Source organism: Nicotiana tabacum, chromosome 11 (genome assembly GCF_000715075.1).
Source record: "Nicotiana tabacum cultivar K326 chromosome 11, ASM71507v2, whole genome shotgun sequence".
In the NCBI taxonomy this organism is placed as follows: domain Eukaryota; kingdom Viridiplantae; phylum Streptophyta; class Magnoliopsida; order Solanales; family Solanaceae; genus Nicotiana; species Nicotiana tabacum.
Genome location: NC_134090.1, coordinates 126601672 through 126620929, shown reverse-complemented (window position 1 = coordinate 126620929; position 19258 = coordinate 126601672). Strand labels below are relative to the sequence as shown.

At 35.0% G+C, this 19258-nt stretch overlaps 1 pseudogene; it reads left to right on the top strand.

Annotated features, from left to right (window-relative positions):
- Positions 1-4722: 4722 nt before the first annotated feature.
- Positions 4723-9063, top strand: LOC142166365 (putative UDP-glucose flavonoid 3-O-glucosyltransferase 3; annotated as a pseudogene).
- Positions 9064-19258: the final 10195 nt, after the last annotated feature.

The following is a 19258-nucleotide window of genomic DNA, read 5'->3' as shown; positions in this document are numbered from 1 at the left end:
GTTCTTGGTATCAGTTCTTACTACTTGTGGAGTTTTCCTACAATAATAGCTACCAGTTGAGAATTCAGATGGCTCCCTATAAGGCATTATATAGGAGGCGTTGTCGTTCTCCAGTTGGATGCTTCGACCCGGGGGAGGCTCGGTTGTTGGGTACAAATTTGGTATAGGATGCCTTGGATAAGGTCAAGATTATTCAGGATCGCCTTCGTAGAGCTCAGTCTAGGTAGAAGAGTTATTCTGATCGTAGAGTTCGTGATGTTGCATTCATGGTTGGAGAGAGGGTACTACTCTGGGTTTCACCCATGAAGGGTGTGATAAGGTTCAGAAAAAAAAAGGCAAGTTGAGCCCTAAGTATATTGGACCCTTTGAGATTCTTGAGATAGTGGGTGAGGTGGCCTACAAGCTCGCATTGCCACCTAGTTTATCAGCAGTCCATCCGGTGTTCCATGTGTCCATGCTCCAGAAGTATCACGATGATCCGTCCCATGTGTTAGATTTCAGCTGAGTCCAATTGGACAAAGATTTGACTTAAGAGAAGGAGCCGATGGCTATCCCAGCCCGACAGGTCCGGAAGTTGAGGTCTAAGAGTTATCCTTCAGTTTGAGTACAGTAGAGAGGATAGCCGATCGAGGCATCCACGTATGAGTCCGAGTCGGACATACGGAGTAGATATCCACACCTTTTCACCAGTCCAGGTACTTTTCTATGTTTGTTCGAGGATGAACGTTTGTTTTACAGGTGGAAAATGTGATGACCCGATAGGTCATTTATAGTTTTAACCCTCAATTCTGTGTTTCAAAACCTTGAATAGCTGTGTTTATTTGTCCTCGATTTGCGTGAGCAGTCCATGTCTTTTTTCAAAAGGTTTTTATGTGAAAAAAATTGATAAAAATGTGAAATCGTACTTTAAAACTCATTTGAGTTAACTTCGGTCAACGTTTTGAGTAAATGGACCCGGATCAGTGTTTTGATGGTCGCGGTAGGTCCGTATTGTGATTTAGAACTTGGGCGTATGTCCGGAATCGAATTCAGAATCCCTAGCTTGAATTATCGTAATTTTTTTAAAACTAGAAGTTTAAAGGTTTAAAGAAATTCTAAGTTTGACCGTAGTTTGACTTTGTTGCTACCGGGTTTGGATTTCAGTTTCGAAACTTGGTATATGTTCATTTCAGTATTTATGACTTGTCAGCAAATTTTGGTGCAAAATAGAGTTGATTTAACGTGATTCGGACGTCCGGTTGAGAAATTGCATGTTCTTAAATTTCTTTGAAAATTTCATTCGTTTTGGTGTCTAATTCGTAGTTCTAGGTGTAATTTTGGTATTTTGATCGTGTGAGTAAATTCGTATGATATATTTGGACTTGTGTGCATATTTGGTTTGGAACCCTGAGGGCTCGGGTAAGTTTCGGATAAGCCACAAAGTGATTTTTGAACTTAAAAGAGTGTTGGTGCATCAGGTTTGCAGCAACCACGAGTTCAGGCTCGCATATGCGAAAATGGTGGGGTTGGGTCAACTTCGCTTTTGCGAAGTGAAGTCCGTAGATGCGAAGGGGGGCAGGTTCGTATTTGCGAACTTTGTGTCACATTTGCGACTAATGGCATACTATGGCAGACTCGCATTTGCGAGTCGATTGTTAGCATTTGCGGCAACCTTGGTTTGCATTTGCGAAGAAATTCGTCTCATTTACGATGTCAACAGGCTCAGTGGTCTTTTGCCTTTGCGAAGGATTGATCGCAATTGCGAACTTTGTGTCGCAATTGTGATAACTGCAGATGGTTAAAAGAAGGGGGAGGAACAGAAATTAGCTCATTTCTTTCAAACTCTCAACCCTAAATACCTTAGAGGCAATTTTTCCAAGAGCTTTTCTTCCTAAATTCATTGGTAAGTGACTTTAATCTACTTTCTTTTAATTACCCATTGCATTTCATAAGATTTCAACATCAAATCTAGGATTTTCATGGTAGAAACTAGGAATTTGGATAGAATTAGGAATTTTTGTAAATTTGGGATTTAGAGCTCGAATTGAGGTCAGCTCCAACTGCGATCAAATTTTAGTATGAACTTCCAGAAGGTACTATAAGCAATATTTAATAACATCCACTTTGAATCAAACAAGAAATCTTCAAAATAAAAAAGTTTTAAATTCAAGAGCTTCAAGACCAACAATGGTCGATATTCAAATACACAAAAAACATCATATCCAGGAAGCTTACTCGAAAGTACCATAAGTAATATTTTATAGCACCCACATTGAATCGAACAATAAATCTTCAAAAGAAAATTTCAAATTCAAGATTTTCAAGCTCAACAATGGTGGGTCTTCATACACACACAAAAATCAGATTTGGTAAACTTAATATGTTAATTAATCGTATGTGCTACTTTAAAAAAGGACCAAATTATTTAGTTATCAGATTGTAATAGCTACTAAGTAACCTTGCAAAAATGAAGTTGGATGTTTTAACATTCTGTACTTCAAATGCGAAGGCAAATAGCTAATGGGTAGGCCGGGTAAATAGTCTGGGCTTCATAGGTAGGAAAAGTAAGGAATGTTTTTCCTTCCTATACAATATTTGAAACTTATTACCAAAATTATCCTAATTTTGTATATTACCCTCCTTAAACAATGATTACTTACAAATTATATACAATCCATTATTAGTGTCTTAAATTAGGGGATTTAGTTACACCTTTTTTCTTTTTTCTCTCCTCTCATCTTTCTCTATTCTCCGCCGCCTCTCTCTATATATAATCCATTATTAGTGCCTTAAATTAGGGGATTCAGTTATATCATTTTCCTTTTTTCTCCTCTTCACTTTCCCGTAGTGCCTTATTTATAGTATTTATGTAAAATGAAAAGGAGAAGAGTATTATTTAAGAATCACTTCCTCTATATAGTTAAGGCACTACGTTCACTTCCTCTATATATGGACCATAATGAAAGGAACGAATCACAAATAAAGTTTGGCTTTTCTGAAACAGAAGAAAAGTCGAAAGAATTTGTTTTAAATGCTCAAAAATATTCTTGGATCCTAAACTATTCCCATGATTTAATGCAAGGGTATGATTATAACTCATGTTCATAATAATTTTCACCCACAGTAATTATTGTGATTATCGTCTATGTATTTGTATTTGGAGGGTATATATGCCTTCAAAACTATACAAGGAGTTTTCAGTGAACTACCGATGGCTTTATTTGGAACCTAAACCAGACAAGTTGTACGTTGAAATATTTAATTTTGATACAAATTTAATACATTCTATAACAATATATAAACTAAAAATAGATTTTATACGACTAATTATATAGTATACAACTTTTTTATAACTTATCTACAACTTTCATATATTATTTTTACCCGGTTAAATACAACTATAACATTATACAACTTAAATATAATTTTCATACAAATTTATATAATATGTCTTTTGTATGTATTTTGCATATGATTTGTATATATTTTGTATGTGGTGTGTTCTTCCTCTTCTCGGATATTTCAATCAAAAATTCATTTCTTAATATAATTTTGATACATATCAACAACTTCATGTAAAAAGATAGTATTTATAACTTATATACGAATTTCATACATTATTCAACTATTTTTCAATTTTTATATAATATTCAAATAAAAAATATGTAACTACAACATAATACAATTTAAATATAATTTACCAACAACTATAGTACAACTTTAGTACAATTTCGTAAGTATATTGTATGTAATGTCTTCTTCTTCTTATTCGAGTTTCAATCTGAAATTCAGCCAAAATCAAGTCTAATCTTCACCAAACACCCTCAAAATTGAGATATAAACTCCAAATGATATTTTCAATTCTTTGCAACAACGACCAATCCAAACAAACAATAGTTTTTGAAAACCCAAATTCGAGTTCAAAGCTTCTTCAGGACTTTTTAATGATTGACAATGGAAAAGAATCAAATACCTTCAAAATTTATTGATTGACAATTTCAATTTAAACACCGATTGTGCAATATGAAAGGAAATTGCTATGTTAAAACTCTATATTATAACAATTGAAATTCATTGATGAGTTGTCAGGGGAAAAAAAGGATGAGAAGCAGAGAAAAATGAAGGAAGAAAATTGGGGAAAGAAGAAAAAAGAGAGAGACGAAGAGAGAGAAAGAGAGAGTGGAGGGAGGGGGATTCCCTGTTCAATCCAAATATAAAATGATATTCATTTAAAATTAATTTGTATATAATTGATAAATTGTATATGCCCATGTAATTAAGTTAAAACTTAATTAAGTAGGATAATAAAGTTTAATATATACTATAGGAAGGTCCGAAAAGTAAATAATTTAAACTTGAATATTAAAATATAAATAGTTTGGGCTCAATGGGTAAAAAGTGAAGACTTTTCCGATAAAAATTTCCAGCTATACCAATCTGAATTTAATGGAAAAAAATGTCTGCGCAATAGGTGCTTGAGCACCCACCCACCAACATAAATGTTTCCTTTGTAAAATTACCCTTGAACAGAGCTCACTCACCCCCGTTCTTTCTGCCCCCCCCCCCCCCCCCCCCAAAAAAAAATCCCCTTTTTCGTTTTTCCTGTTAGACGTTCCACCAATTAAAGTCGTTCATAGTCAAATAGTATGATTTTTTCTACTGCAATAAAGAACCTATAGTTCCTCAACGCTTTGATCCGCTCTTCTAGCGATAAAGTTGATTTAATTGATTTTACAGGTTTGTTTGACTGGTCTGTTTATATATACTGGAGATTCTACATTATTTCTTCAATAATTCAAAACTTAGTCGTTAACTCTACCTCATTAATAATTGTTGGACTAGTATGTAAAGATTCTATTCCATTGTTTCAATAATGCAATAGTCGTTTATTCAAACTTCTTCTTCTTTTTGTTTTATATATTTGTGTGACTAGTCTGTTTATATAAAAATGTAGATTCCTTTTTTGTTTTAACCATCTGATATAGGATTTTCGTGTTCAAACCCGAAACGTCTGGTTATCTCTGCATTCCTAAGTGGTTATAAAATGAAGATTTGATTCTATTCTAGTGCTTCAATAGTGCTGGAATAGTTTATTATAGGCTTGTAAACTTTTTATTCTGCGGTGGATCTCAAACACTCTTTTATTTAATAATGCCTGTTGTACTGAAGTTTTAATTAGTATCTAAAAGGAATTCTAAATTATAAGTTGACATTTTAATCAAGAAAGATAAAATAGAAGGAATACAATTGGTTACATGGACATCCTGTTCTCTGACCTCATCCAAAACTCAACTGTTCCTATCCAAGATGGAGGCAAACCAATTACATGTTTTTTTTTTAAAAATCTTCTTTTACTTCTTTCTTTTTGCTTTACCCCACCGCACCTCTAAAAATGTTGAACAACAACTGTGTTAGGCTGGCAGCCAGCGTAATATTAGCCAATTGCATAATATTGGTATGAGATGAGTTTTAAATGGAGTAACGTGAAGGATTCATATAGCCGAGCCCAAGTTGTTTGAGACTAAGACCTAGTTGTAGTGATTCTTCACTAAGTAACTCGAACTGTTGACCTATCAATCAGAAGTGGAAGCTTCTCAATAGTTGATGCAATTCCGCTAGTTCCGTTACTAGCAGTTGGCTTTTAAGTAATTTGATAAGTCAGTTTTATGAGCGGACTTACTATGTTTTCCATGTTATGAAGTGTTACTATAAACAGTTCCTGTCGCGTCCTTTTCTCCAAAAAAAGAGAATATTGTCGATGGGAAAAGAAAAATGCAAATGGAATTCCTATGAGCTCTTTAAAGCCTTAGCCTATATATACTCAACAAACCATTAGTTCAATTAGTCTTCATCTTGTAATTAGCTTCAAGTATGAAAAGATCAGAGCTGGTGTTTGTTCCTTCTCCGGGATTAGGTCATCTTGTTCCCACATGCAAGTTTGCAGTGAACTTGCTCAATCTTGATGAACAACTATGTGTAACCATGATCATCATCAAGCATCAGCCACCATTTGATGCAGGCATAGATGAATATGTTGATAGTTTCTCCTCTAAGGGTGATAGAATAAGATTCATCACTCTTCCTCAAGTTGAACCACCGCCCTTAGAAGAGTTTACCAAATCTGTAGAGAATTTCCTCTCTCTTCTGATATCAAGCTATTAACCTCTCGTCAAAGATGCAATTATCAACAACAAATGGAGAGACTCAGCCCAAAAATCGTTGGCCTAGTCATCGATATATTTTGCAGTTCAATGATTTATGTAGCAAATGAACTTGGGATTCCTCCCTATATTTTCTTCACTTCTGATGCAGGTTTTCTTGGTTTTGTGCTTTACCTCTCTGTTTGGCATAGCCAAAATGGGAGGGAATTTAACCTCACAGATCCTGATTTATATATAACTGCCTATACCAACTTAGTACCTTCAAATGTCTTACCAACATTTGCATTCAATAAGGAAGGTTACACAGCATTCATGAACTATGGTGCAAGGTTCAAAGAAACCAAAGGAATTCTCATAAGCACATTTGCGGAACTTGAACCCCATGCTGTGAATTCGTTAGCATCTGACCCTGAACTACCTCCAGTATACACAATAGGACCTCATCTTGACCTTGCAGGTCAAAAGGGTAGAGAGGACAATAAGGAAGAAATCATGAAATGGCTAGAAGATCAGCCACCATCATCTGTGTTATTTCTGTGCTTTGGTAGCATGGGAACTTTAGAGGTTCCACAGCTACAAGAGTTGGCAAATGCCCATGAACAAACCGGGGTGAGGTTTTTGTGGTTAATAAAAATGCCCATTGGTTCTGAGTATGGCAAGTTTGATGAGCTACTGCCAGAAGGATTCTTGATTAGTACTAAAGACAGGGGAATGGTGTGTGGTTGGGCACCACAAGACAAAGCCACTGCTGGTTTTGTATCTCATTGTGGATGGAACTCGACGCTTGAGAGTTTATGGCATGGAGTTCCTATGGTGACATGGCCTTTATATGGTGAGCAGCAGATCAATGCGTTTCAGATAGTGAAGGATCTTGAGCTGACAGTGGAGCTGAGAATGGATTACAGGATTGGGAACAACAGTGATGGAGGAATAGTGAGAGCAAAGGAGATAGAGAGTGCTATAAGATGCATAATGGATAGTGAAAATCCAGTGAGGAAAAGAGTGAAAGAAATGAGGGACAAAAGCAGAGAGGTCTTGATGGAAGGTGGTTCTTCCTTTGTTTCTTTAAGACTTCTCCTCAAGACCATTCTTGATGGCTAGTAAGGGGAAGAGAAGATCTCACAAATGGAACCTAATGTTGTTTTCACGATGATTGCAGTATTGGAAATGTAATTTTGAATGTTCTAGATGAAGTACATTATAAAATTATGATAGACATGTATGATCTTTAACCATATGGCGATTTGCGCATTATCTAGGTGTATGCTTTTTGTGTTTTCAAGATGGCCAAGTTCATAGTATGTGTGTGAAACCATTGAATTAGTTTTAACTTTGAAATGTTAGCTCCGAACTTATTATAATTAATAACTGAATAATGAACAAGCATAAGACGGTATAAGAAAAACTGGAACTATAAAAATGATGTAACCCGTGAAATCGTGACAACTCTCTGGTCTTCGTTGGGCCATCCTATCTTGCAATGGCTGTTTTCTGTCTTCTTTATCTTCCAGCAAAGGAAATACTGGTCACTACAACTTGCTCATATCTGATGAAAGTATGGACACTCATTTTACTCCAAGAAAGGTAACACCAACCCACGCTCTCCCTTCCTTGGCTGCTGATTTTACTTGCCATTCCCCCTTTAGGTGTTTTCTTCTGTGTGTTGCAATTTTCTGCTTCAACATGGACATGGGATAGTAACTACTTGCTCGAACTCTCCGAAAATGTCGCCGGATGCATGTCGAATCCTCCAAAGTAGTGTATTTTTGGAGGATCCGACACAAGTGTGGCAGCATTTTGGAGAGTCCGCGCAATATAGCTTTTAGGTGGAGCTATATATATATTAGTTGAGGTATATAGCATTTCAAATCGGGTAAAAGAAGACATCTTAAAGGGTTTATAGAGGTCTTTTGATCACTCTCTATGTTGCTTTTACCTGTTTAGATTGGATATGTTTTGACAAGACGTAGGTAAATTTTCAATATATATCTTTACAATAAGTGGGAACTCATTATTACAAAGAAATAATGAGTGTAGGTGTTATATTACATTCATTGGCACCTTATCTAGATGTTTTATACTATGTGTATTTGGATAGTTTTCTTGATTTTATGAATCTAGTGGACTGAATTCCATTAGAAAATGAACTGAATATCATCCTAATTAGGTGTGCATCATCAAAAAAGTCTTAGTACTTAAGCAGAGTAATTTGCTGTTGTATCCTCTTTGCCAATTTGTGATTTCACAAATCTTGCTACTCTTCAATATGTTATTGCTTTGCAGGGATGGGCTAAGGTGCTGAAAGCAGCTTAGGGATGGGCTAAGGTGCTGAAAGCAGCTTTTAAACACTTCAAGAAGAAGAAGAAGAAGAAGAAGAAAGAATCCACAGGTCGTCTTAATCTTTCCAACTGTTTAACTGATCCATTGTCGATATAATGTTTGTAACAGCTAGGAGGGGGAGGCACATTCTATTGCAAATTTAGTAATTTGCTGCCCGGAATTTCCACTTTAATCAGTAGATATGCTGCCGCATTATATTTGAGGCGAAGCACTAGTGTTTGTCCACTAAGTTGTACTTTGATTAATTCATGGTATAGCAAATCCGGTCATTATTGCTAGTAAAAGATTAAGCTTAATAAATCAGCCCTGTAACAATCTGATCTCTTAAGATCTGCAGGTAATATCTATCCAGTTAAGTATTACTAGTAGAGTTATTGTGTTTAGGAAACTCGCAGTCTGTAACTTGTTGAGATTTTTGTATCATGAGCCTTATGAATATTATAGACACATCCATGCAGTGATAAAGGGGAAGAATTTTAAACTGTTAAATAGCCTAGGGAGAACACAAGCTATTTTCATGGTTTCAACCACAGTAAAATCTTGGTCAGTCATTTCTGTAAGGGATTATATTCCCCCTTTCATTTCAAGTTATCTCCTCACATTGTGATAGAAACTGACAAAGAAATTATGAAGGCTTTGAGTAGTCATGAGCAATATGCTAACTGTCACATATTTGCTCTAGTTTCCAAAGGATGTATTGCTCTATATATAGAGGCATTGAGTTTCTCGGTAAAGGCAGGCTCAACTATATATGTAACATCTTTAAGTATTTTGCTCAATCAGATTTCCTTTTTGAATTCTGCAAATTAACAATAGTCACAAATTACTAATATTTTACTTGATTGAAATTTAAAAGGAAAGTTTGTTATCATCAAAACTTATGGAGATGAATTTATTATGTTTTGAATTGATCCCATGCTTATTTGACAATTTTATGTAGCTTATTCGTAAATTTTGGCGCTAGCTAGGTTGATGACTTTCCTGCTATTTTCTTGCAGTTTCTGGAAAGTTGATTTTTTTTTTTTGGGTGAGGGGGGGGGGGGATTGGGGGTTTACACAAATTTAGTTTTATGACTTTGTTGATATAGACCATGAGTTCTATTCACATGAAAATTTCTCCTAATTGAGGCTAACTCTCTAGAGGAACTCTGTCTTGTCTTCAACTAAAGCTCATTCAGTAAAAATTGCACGGGGCGCCCTATTTGGTCGCCCCCATTTAACCTATACCTATTTTTTTTTTAAGCTTTTAACTTGCACCCACTTTCTAAAAAACTCCAGCCCCCTTTCTCCTTATCCTTCTCCCAGTGATCTTCATATCTCTCCGGAACTTAACATTGATGTAACAATATCTCTCCTTCTGTGGCTTCACTCAATTCCTCAGAAGCGATCTTACTATACATAATTAAAATAATTAAAATCTTTATTTTCAATCTGCTTCTTCAATGTTTGTCAAAAGAAAAGACAATTGTGTTACCGGAATCCCAATTTAAAGTGTTGCAGCTCAAAAGAATCTAATTTTCTTGATATTTATGGAGCTATAATATCCCCAACAGCTAAAGTAGTACTACTTAATGCTATTTAAAGTCATCAGATCTCAAACACTCGCATCCAGAAAGATCATGTGGATGAAGGATAGTTAATCAATGATTTTTCTGCAGTACTGGTCATGTATATATCCCTGCAAAAGGTATGGGTTCCTCCCCCAAAAATAGAAACTTCAGCAGTACATACTCAATGGTTTTAAAAACTTCAGCTATAGAGCTGAAGTTCGCCAGTTACAAATAAAAACTTCAGCTCTAGAGCTGAAGTTCGCTAGTTACAAACAAAAACTTCAGCTCTAGAGCTGAAGCTTACAAACAAAAACTTCAGCTCTTCGCCAGTTACAAAACAAAAACTTCAGCTCTAGAGCTGAAGCTTACAAACAAAAACTTCAGCTCTAGTCGCCAGTTACAAACAAAAACTTCAGCTCTAGAGCTGAAGTTCGACAGTTACAAAACAAAAACTTCAGCTCTAGAGCTGAAGCTTACAAACAAAAGTTCGTCAGTTACAAACAAAAACTTCAGCTCGACAGTTACAAAACAAAAACTTCAGCTTTAGAGTTGAACTTCAGGCCCGGCTACTAGAATGCTGAAGTTTTGCGTGATTGCCTTTGCTACTTCAGCTCCGTATGCTGAAGTTATGCGAAAAACGGGTACGCTTGCAATTTTTTTACAAAGCAAGCACAAATTAAAACGTGACACAAAAAGCGGGTATAGATGCAAATGCCCCGCTCATTCACCCCTCCCTTTTTTCCTCTATAGGCTTAGTGTTGTATGGTGGGTCGGGCTGGGACCGGGACCGGACCGGGACCGCGGTCCTAACGGGCTAAACGGGCCTGGCGGACCGATCCTTAATGGTGCAAAAAGCCCGGGGCGGGCCGGGTATGATAAAATAGCCCACGAGCCCGGGACCGGCTGGCGGGCCTAGGCTGGTCTTACCGGGCCTAACGGCTATTTTTTAAAAAAAAAATTAAAAAAAAATAGCAACGGTCAAAAATTAAAAAAGTAGCCGTTGGGCTGCAATTTTGACCGTTTGGAACTTTCAAAAATAGCCATTAGGCCCCCAAACTTTATTTTAACCCCAAACTTTATATAATTACACTTTTTCCCAATTCTCAACTATAAATACCCCCTCATTCTTTCATTTTTACTCACCAATTCATCAATCTCTCTCAATCTCTCAATCTCTCTACTATAATTGCTTATTTTATTGTTGAAATTTCGTGAAAAATTGTGAAGTTGGTGAATTGAAGTATTCAAGTCTTCAACGATTTTTAATTTTCAAGAAGTTGTTCGGCAATTCGGTAAACCCGTTCCAACTCTTAAGTTTTAATATTATAGTTTTGTTAGTTTTATTTAGTATAATTATAATTAATATGACATTTTCTTTGAAAAATATTTTTGGTGGTAAGGGTAAAGCTAAAACTGGTGAAAGTAGTGGCCAACCTACTACCCTTCCCCCGGCTCCCCGACCCAGACCTGGTAGACGTCCTGCTGCTCCTATTATTCTTGATAGTGATAACCCCTGTTTTCAATTTTCCGATAGTCAATTTTGCAATAATGTTGCACCAGGTCAAAATTTAGATGATGAAACTATGAATGCTCTTTATCCTAATCAAACTATCTTTGAAAATGATGAGAAAAATGAGGATGAAGATGAAACCCAACCGGATTTAGATGATACACCTACTAGTCCTGTTAATAACCCAACTGATGTACCGCCCGACCCACCTGTAGAAACCCCTAGTTTTAATAGACAACCTCCTAAACGCCTAGAAACATCATTAGTTTGGAATTTTTTTACTCAAATAAGAGAACAAAATAAGGCTAAGTGTAAAACATGTGGGAAATTACTGGCGCATAAATATACTGGAGACCGTAGCGGCACGGGTAGTTTGACTAGGCACATAAAAACACACCCTAGAGATAAAGTTAGATATTTACAAATGAAAGGGCAGCTAGAGGGAACACATGTAGATTCTGATGTTAACCCTAGTACAGGTTCAAATCTAGTTCAACCAGGAATTAACACTGTGACCGGAGGTATTTTATATTACGATCCAAATAGAGATTGTGAAGAATTAGCAAAGATGGTTACCGTTATGTGCTTACCCTATTCTTTTCCTTCTAATCCTAATTGGGTGCATTATATTAGAAGAGTTTTTAATCCTACTTATAAAGGTTGGTCTCGCGCAACAGTTAAGAGCGATATTTATAAATATAAACATGAATATGAACAATATTTGCGGTATTTATTTACTCATATAACTAATCGGATTTCTATTACTACTGATATTGGTAGAAGTGATAATAATTGTGATTATCTAACTGTTACAAGTCATTGGATAGATGAGGAGTGAACAATGCAAAAACGCATTATTGCGTATAGAATAATTAATTCATGTCACACAGGTAAGTTTATAGCTAACACTATTACTGATATTTGTAGATATTTTTGCTTTAGATATAAAATAATGGCAATTTCTATGAATAATGCTGCTAGTAACACTAGTGCTATAGGCATACTTACAACAACACTAAATCCTGCATTTAGGAATATATTCCATGTTAGATGTATTTGTCATATTTATCATTTAATTGTCGATGATGGTATGCGAAATTTAAATTTAGAAATTGAAAAGGTTAGAATGGCTCTTAATTGGCTTTTTTATTCAAACCGTAGAAGTAGACTTAGAGAATATTTTAAAAAATGTGATGAATATGGCCTTAGAGAAAGAAAGGTTCCTAAAGCTTGCCCGACTAGATGGAATTGTATGTACGAAAGTTTAGTAGTTGCATATGAATATAGAAACCCAATTAATGCAACGTTTAATGCTCGGGTAGGTGGTGAGGATGATGATAAAATGCTTATTACTTAAGATTGGACGAATGTTAAAATTCTTATAGATTTTTTAGAACATTTTCAAATTGCTACAAATGCATTTTTTGGGCAATATTATCCTACTATTTCAAACTGTTTAGTTTATATTGCAGCACTATGTGATTTGTTTGTTGAATTTTCGGAGGATGGGGAAATTTATCAACTTGCTATAAATGAAATGAAAGAAAAGTTTAAAAATATTTTTTCTCTATCCCTCCTATTAGGAGGTCCTCATTTTTGGTACTCAAATATTTATAAGGCTTTAGATCTTTCAAATGAGGAATTTGCTACACTTGCAGATGCAAAAGCCTCAATTAAAATCAATGCTCAAACAATTTATAATGATTATCAACTTGCCTTAGAGCATGCTAGGCCAAATGTTCTAACCCCTACTTCGTCTAGTTCACAATCGTCTAAAAGAGCTGCGGGCTTAAAAACACTTAAATCTTGGACGGAGTTCAGGGGTTCTCAAGGTGATAATTATGATGAAACTTCACATCTAAATGAGCTTCAAGTTTATTTGTCGCAGGGACTTGAAAAGGAGAATCCAGACGGCATTTTTGATCTTTTGGAATGGTGGAAGACAAGGGAAAAATATTTTCCAGTTCTTGCAAGGATGGCTCGGGATATTTTATCTATTCAAGCTTCAACTGTTGCATGAGAGAGCGCTTTCAGTCAAGCAAGACTTCAAATAGGTGATCATAGAGCGTCAATGAGGGAGAGCTTGGAAAAATCTGTACTGTTCAGAGATTGGATCCGCTCGGAAAGAAGAAACTTTGGAATTGCGGAATCACAACCGGCGATAGATGAAGCTTATGAAGAAATGATGGCGGAACTTGCGGAGGGTGCTGCTTCGCCCGGAAGTGGTGATGAACAAGCTTCTTTTTCACCACCACCAACGCAACCTCCTCCGAACCTTGAAGGATTTATGAAATTTGTTAGAGATACAATGTAGATTATGTTGTAACTTGTACTTTGGCATATCTTCTTTTAGTTTTTTTCCCTTTTAATGGTGGTATTAGTACCTTGTTGTGCTCATTCCATTGGGGGGAGGAAGACTAAGAAAGATATACCATTTTTGGTAATAAAAATTATAAGACATGCCCTTGAATATCTTTTTGCAATATTTTTTTGTCTTTAACTTGCAATTATTTATAAGCTATAATATATATACATAACATACAATATATACTATTAGAAAATATATAAGGGAATATATATACATAACATACAATATATACTACAAGAAAATATATAAGGTAATATATATACATAACATACAATATATACTATTAGAAAATATATAAGGGAATATATATACATAACATACAATATATACTACAAGAAAATATATAAGGGAATATATATACATAACATACAATATATACTACAAGAAAATATATAAGGTAATATATATACATAACATACAATATATACTACAAGAAAATCTATATATATACTACAAAACATTATAAGAAATTATATTTGGAAATATATATACATAACATACTATATATAGTATACTATACTAGTATACTATATATACTACAAAACAAGATTTTTCAAAATTCAAAATGAGGGCCCCACCCCCAATGACCACCAACGGCCATATTGCACAAATAGCCATTTTTTTCAATTTACAAAACTAACCTTCTCTAACACTATAAATACCCCCCTCCCTCTTCTTCATTTCAATACTCAATACTCATTTCTCAATCTAAATTTCTCTCAATCTCTCAATCTCCAATTTTCAAGACTTCAAGTCTCAATCTTAATTTTCAAGTTACATCATGTCTCGTTCGGAAAGAGTGCGCTTATTTGTTTCGCACTACTATGAAGTGCTTGAAGAAAATGAAGAAGGCCAAATATTAAAATGCAAGAACTGTGGAAGAGTCTTAAATTTTCGTTCAGGGTGTACCACAGGAATTTTAAGGAGGCATATAACGTATTGTGTTGATGGTATTTATCCGCAAATTCGTCTTTAAGATTTTTCAACAATTTGTGTTATTTTAAAATTATTAGACGTATTTATGTTTCATGTTGTACTTTCTTATTAATTTATTATGCATAGCAATTTAGTTTTACTATTGTTTTGTTATTTTACTTTTTCGTCAAGCACTTTAATAATTAGATTTCTACATATATATTTTTTATATAGCAATGATATGGTTTACAAGAAATTGCCTTAAACAAATTTTTTTTAAAAAAAGCCCGGAAATAAAAAAGCCCGTTAGGCCCGCTAAGCCCACGAGCCCGGCCCGTTTAGCCCAGGACCATATGGGCTTAGGCCCGTCACGGGCTGGTTCCACCCGTTGAGCCCACGAAGCCCGGGACCGTGAGGCCCGGGACCGCCAGAGCCCAGGCCCGCTAAGCCTAGGCCCGTTTGGCCCTATTAAGTGTCTGATTGTTGACAAGAAGCGAGAGTTGTTACTACCTATGTTACTCGAACTTTTCAAAAATGTGTTATGTCGAGGAAGAGTTAACACGAAAACAAAAAAATAAAGAACACCAAATTTTAATGTGGAATACTTTCGAATTTGCTTTTTCCTCGACATAACAAAATGTTGCCGCATGATTGTTGGATCTTCTAAAATGCACTACCGTTGGTTGGAGGACTTGACACATAGCCGGAGGCATAAATACTATCTTTTTTGGTTCATATAGAGTTATACCCTCACTCTTCAATCCTGTGACGAAGACGACAAAAATGGCCAATTTGTTTCATTTATTCAAGTCTCATTGTTCTTTAATGTTTTGACCTGTTCTTCTAGTGATATACTTGATTTAATTTATTTTATAGGTTTGTTTGAGTAGTCTCTTTATATAAAATAAAGAGTCTATTCCCGTGTTTCAATAATGCAAAAGTTGTTTATTCTAACTTCTTCTTTGAATTTGATATGTTTGGTTGAAAGTTTGAGTACTCTGTTTATATATAAGGAAGATTTGATTTTATTCTAGCGCTTCAATAATGCAAAAGTTAGTTGTTCTTTCGACCTCATTTATTTAATACAACATGTTAATTTCTAGAAAAGGTTTTTAAAGGAACATTAAATTATAAATTGTCAAGAAATATAAAATAGAAGGAATACGATGAATATCCTACTCTTAGAGGTGGCTCATTATTGAGTGAGTTTCGAAATTTTTTTATTATAAAAAATAAAAATAAAACCCAATGAAAATCCTATTCTCTGACCTTCTCCAAATCTCGGCTGTTCCAATACAAGCTGGAGGCTAACGACAAGTTGCATCACATGGGCCTATATGTGGAAGTAAAAGATTGAGACGCATCTATCGACAGATATTGCATAGGCGGATTTAGACCGGGTTCAAAAGTTCAGGTCCTAACCCATTATTTTTCGAATCACCTATATACATATATGTGAAAAGTTGAAGAGTATAAATATATTATAATTAATAATTGACGTCTATTCTTGACCCGTTGACGCTTAAGTTTTACATTCACATGTAACAAAAGCACTTTAGATAGCTTGTTTGTGCGTCAGCTGCAGCTACATTTTTTCAAAACAAAAAATGATTATTTTACTCTGCACATAATTATTCTTTAGTAGGTGAAGTACGTGCTTAAGTAAATTTCACTTTTGTTAATTGTAATTTCACTAATTTTAGCAGATCGCTTATTGTTAGATTATCGTTTTATAAATCTTACTCCCTCCGGTCCAAAATAAGCGATTTTTTGACATTTATTTTGTGGTCCAAAATAAGTGATTTTTTCAGATTTCAAGAATGAATTAATTATTTGTTTCCTACATTGCCCTTGAAGTAAATAGTGTTGGAGTATGTGTTAGGAGTATTTACGTGAAGAGATAATAAAGGTTAATATGGTCAATTTTATTACTAATTAATATTAAAAGATGAATTTCTTAATCTGCGTGAAAACAACTAAAAAATTACTTATTTTAAACCGGAAGGAGTATTTCATTTTTCTAGGTTACTGAGCTATGCTTTCTAAAAATAGTTACTTACTGTTATAAATATATTATATAATGAGCTTATCTTTTCAGTACCCGGTTATGGATAAACATTACCCCCGGTAGAAGATTATCCATACCGGGTATAATGAGCTTATCTTTTCAATACCCGGTTATGGATAAACATTACCCCCGGTAGAAGATTATCCATACCGGGTATAATAAGCTTATCCATTCAGTACTCCGTTATGGATAAATATTGCTCTCAGTAGAAGATTATCCATATCTGGTACAACAGCAGCTTACACAGCAGCTTGTAGCAGCTTACACAACAGCTTGTAGTAGCAGCTTACACAGCAGCTTATAGTAGCTTACACTGCAGCTTGTAGTAGCAGCTTACACAGCAGCTTGTAGTAGCAGCTTACAGAGCAGCTTCCTTTCTTCTATAAATAGAAGATATTTCAGTTCATTATGTACATTAGTTTGAATTCGAATAATATATCAGTTTCTCTCTATACTTGTCTTTACTTTATAGTCTTTATTTTATAACACGTTATCAGCACGAGACTCTGTCATCTCGAGCAAATATTTTGAAAGTATCTGAGGTAAGAACTTTCTTTTCCTAAATAATGTCAAATCTTTCTAAACTTGAATTTGTAGCCCTGGATATATCGGGCAAAAGCTACATGTCTTGGGTGCTTGATGCTGAAATTCATCTTGATGCGATGGGTCTGGCAGATACCATCAAAGACAAAAATCAGGCATCAAACCAAGACCGTGCCAAAGCAATGATATTCCTACGCCATCACCTTGGTGAGAGCCTGAAAATGGAATATCTTACTGTTAAAGATCCAGTCATACTGTGGAATAATTTGAAAGATAGATATGACCACCTGAAGATGGTCGTTCTTCCACAGGCACGATATGATTGGACTCATTTAAGGCTACAAGATTTTAAATCTATCAGTGAGTATAATTCTGTTATGTTCAGAATTATTTCCCAATTGAAGTTATGTGGTGATAATATTACTAATCATGATATGTTGGAGAAAACTTTCACCACTTTTCATGCCTCGAATATGCTCCTGCAACAACAATATCGAGAGATGGGATTTAAAAAGTATTCTGAACTTATCTCACATCTTTTTATAGCAGAGCAACATAATGGGCTATTAATGAAAAATCATGAAAGCCGACCTATTGGTTCTTGTCCATTTCCTGAAGTGAATGAGACGAACTTCCACCAAGCTAAACGTGGAAGAGGTCGTGGCCCCAGACGTGGTCATGACCGTGGTCGGGGAAGAAACCCCAATCATGGTAATAATAATGCACCAAAGAAGCCTCCTCACCACCAGCAGTGGAAAAGGAAGGAACAAAAGCATGAAGCGGTGCAAGCGCCAAATGTAGAAAATGCATGCTATAGATGTGGAGGAAAAGGGCACTGGTCACGTACTTGTCGTACGTCAAAACACCTGGTTGAGCTTTATTAAGCCTCCCTGAAGAAGACAGAGAAAAATGCTGAAGCAAATTTTATTTCTGAAGATAATTTAGACTTCATGCATTTGGATGTAGCTGATTACTTTGCACTCCCAAAAGGAGAAATGTAATCGGTGGTGAATCTGTAGAAATATAAATATTTTAATTTTTGTTATTTGTAATAGATAGTATGGTTATGTAATTGTTGTACATAAAGAAAAATTATGATTTGATAATGATGTTTACTATAATATATCTTATTTATGTCATTTTAAAGAATATGGATAATATTATTAGATCAACTTAAACTCTAGCAGAGTTTGCAAGAAATATACAACCACCAGAAGTAGTTATATTTCATATATCTCATTGTAATTATATTTTGTTAACCACCAGAAGTGGTATATGTCTATGATCACCAGAAGTGATAATTTAGGCTTTCTATAGTTACAATTGAAGATAAGCTACATAAATATTCTCTATATTAAATGCACGCCTCGATTTGCTCCTGAAGTAGTAAATATTTTAAAAGAGGTTGAGGCATCACAATTTGATGTGATTAATGCGCATTCAGATAATTATGTTCGATTTCCTGAAGGATGAGAACTTTTGATAATATTAATCCATTCCCTGAAGTGAATGTGACAATACTAATAAGTCGGGTAAATATGAATGCGCTCTTGATGTGAATACATTACAATTCACCTCCAGAAGAGTTAATATAATTGAGAGAATATATACTCAATATTTCGTGTTTTAAATTTGCTCCTGAAGAAGTAACACAGTTGAAATTGCCTCCTGAAGTGGAAAAATATTATAAAGAAGAGTTTTCGTGTGCTTAAACAATTGTTTTACATTGTTTATTTGATTGTGATTTTCTCTCATGACACCAGCAGTGTCTGAGCAATATTTGATAGTACAAAATGTATCAATAACTCCTGAAGAGCTAAATGT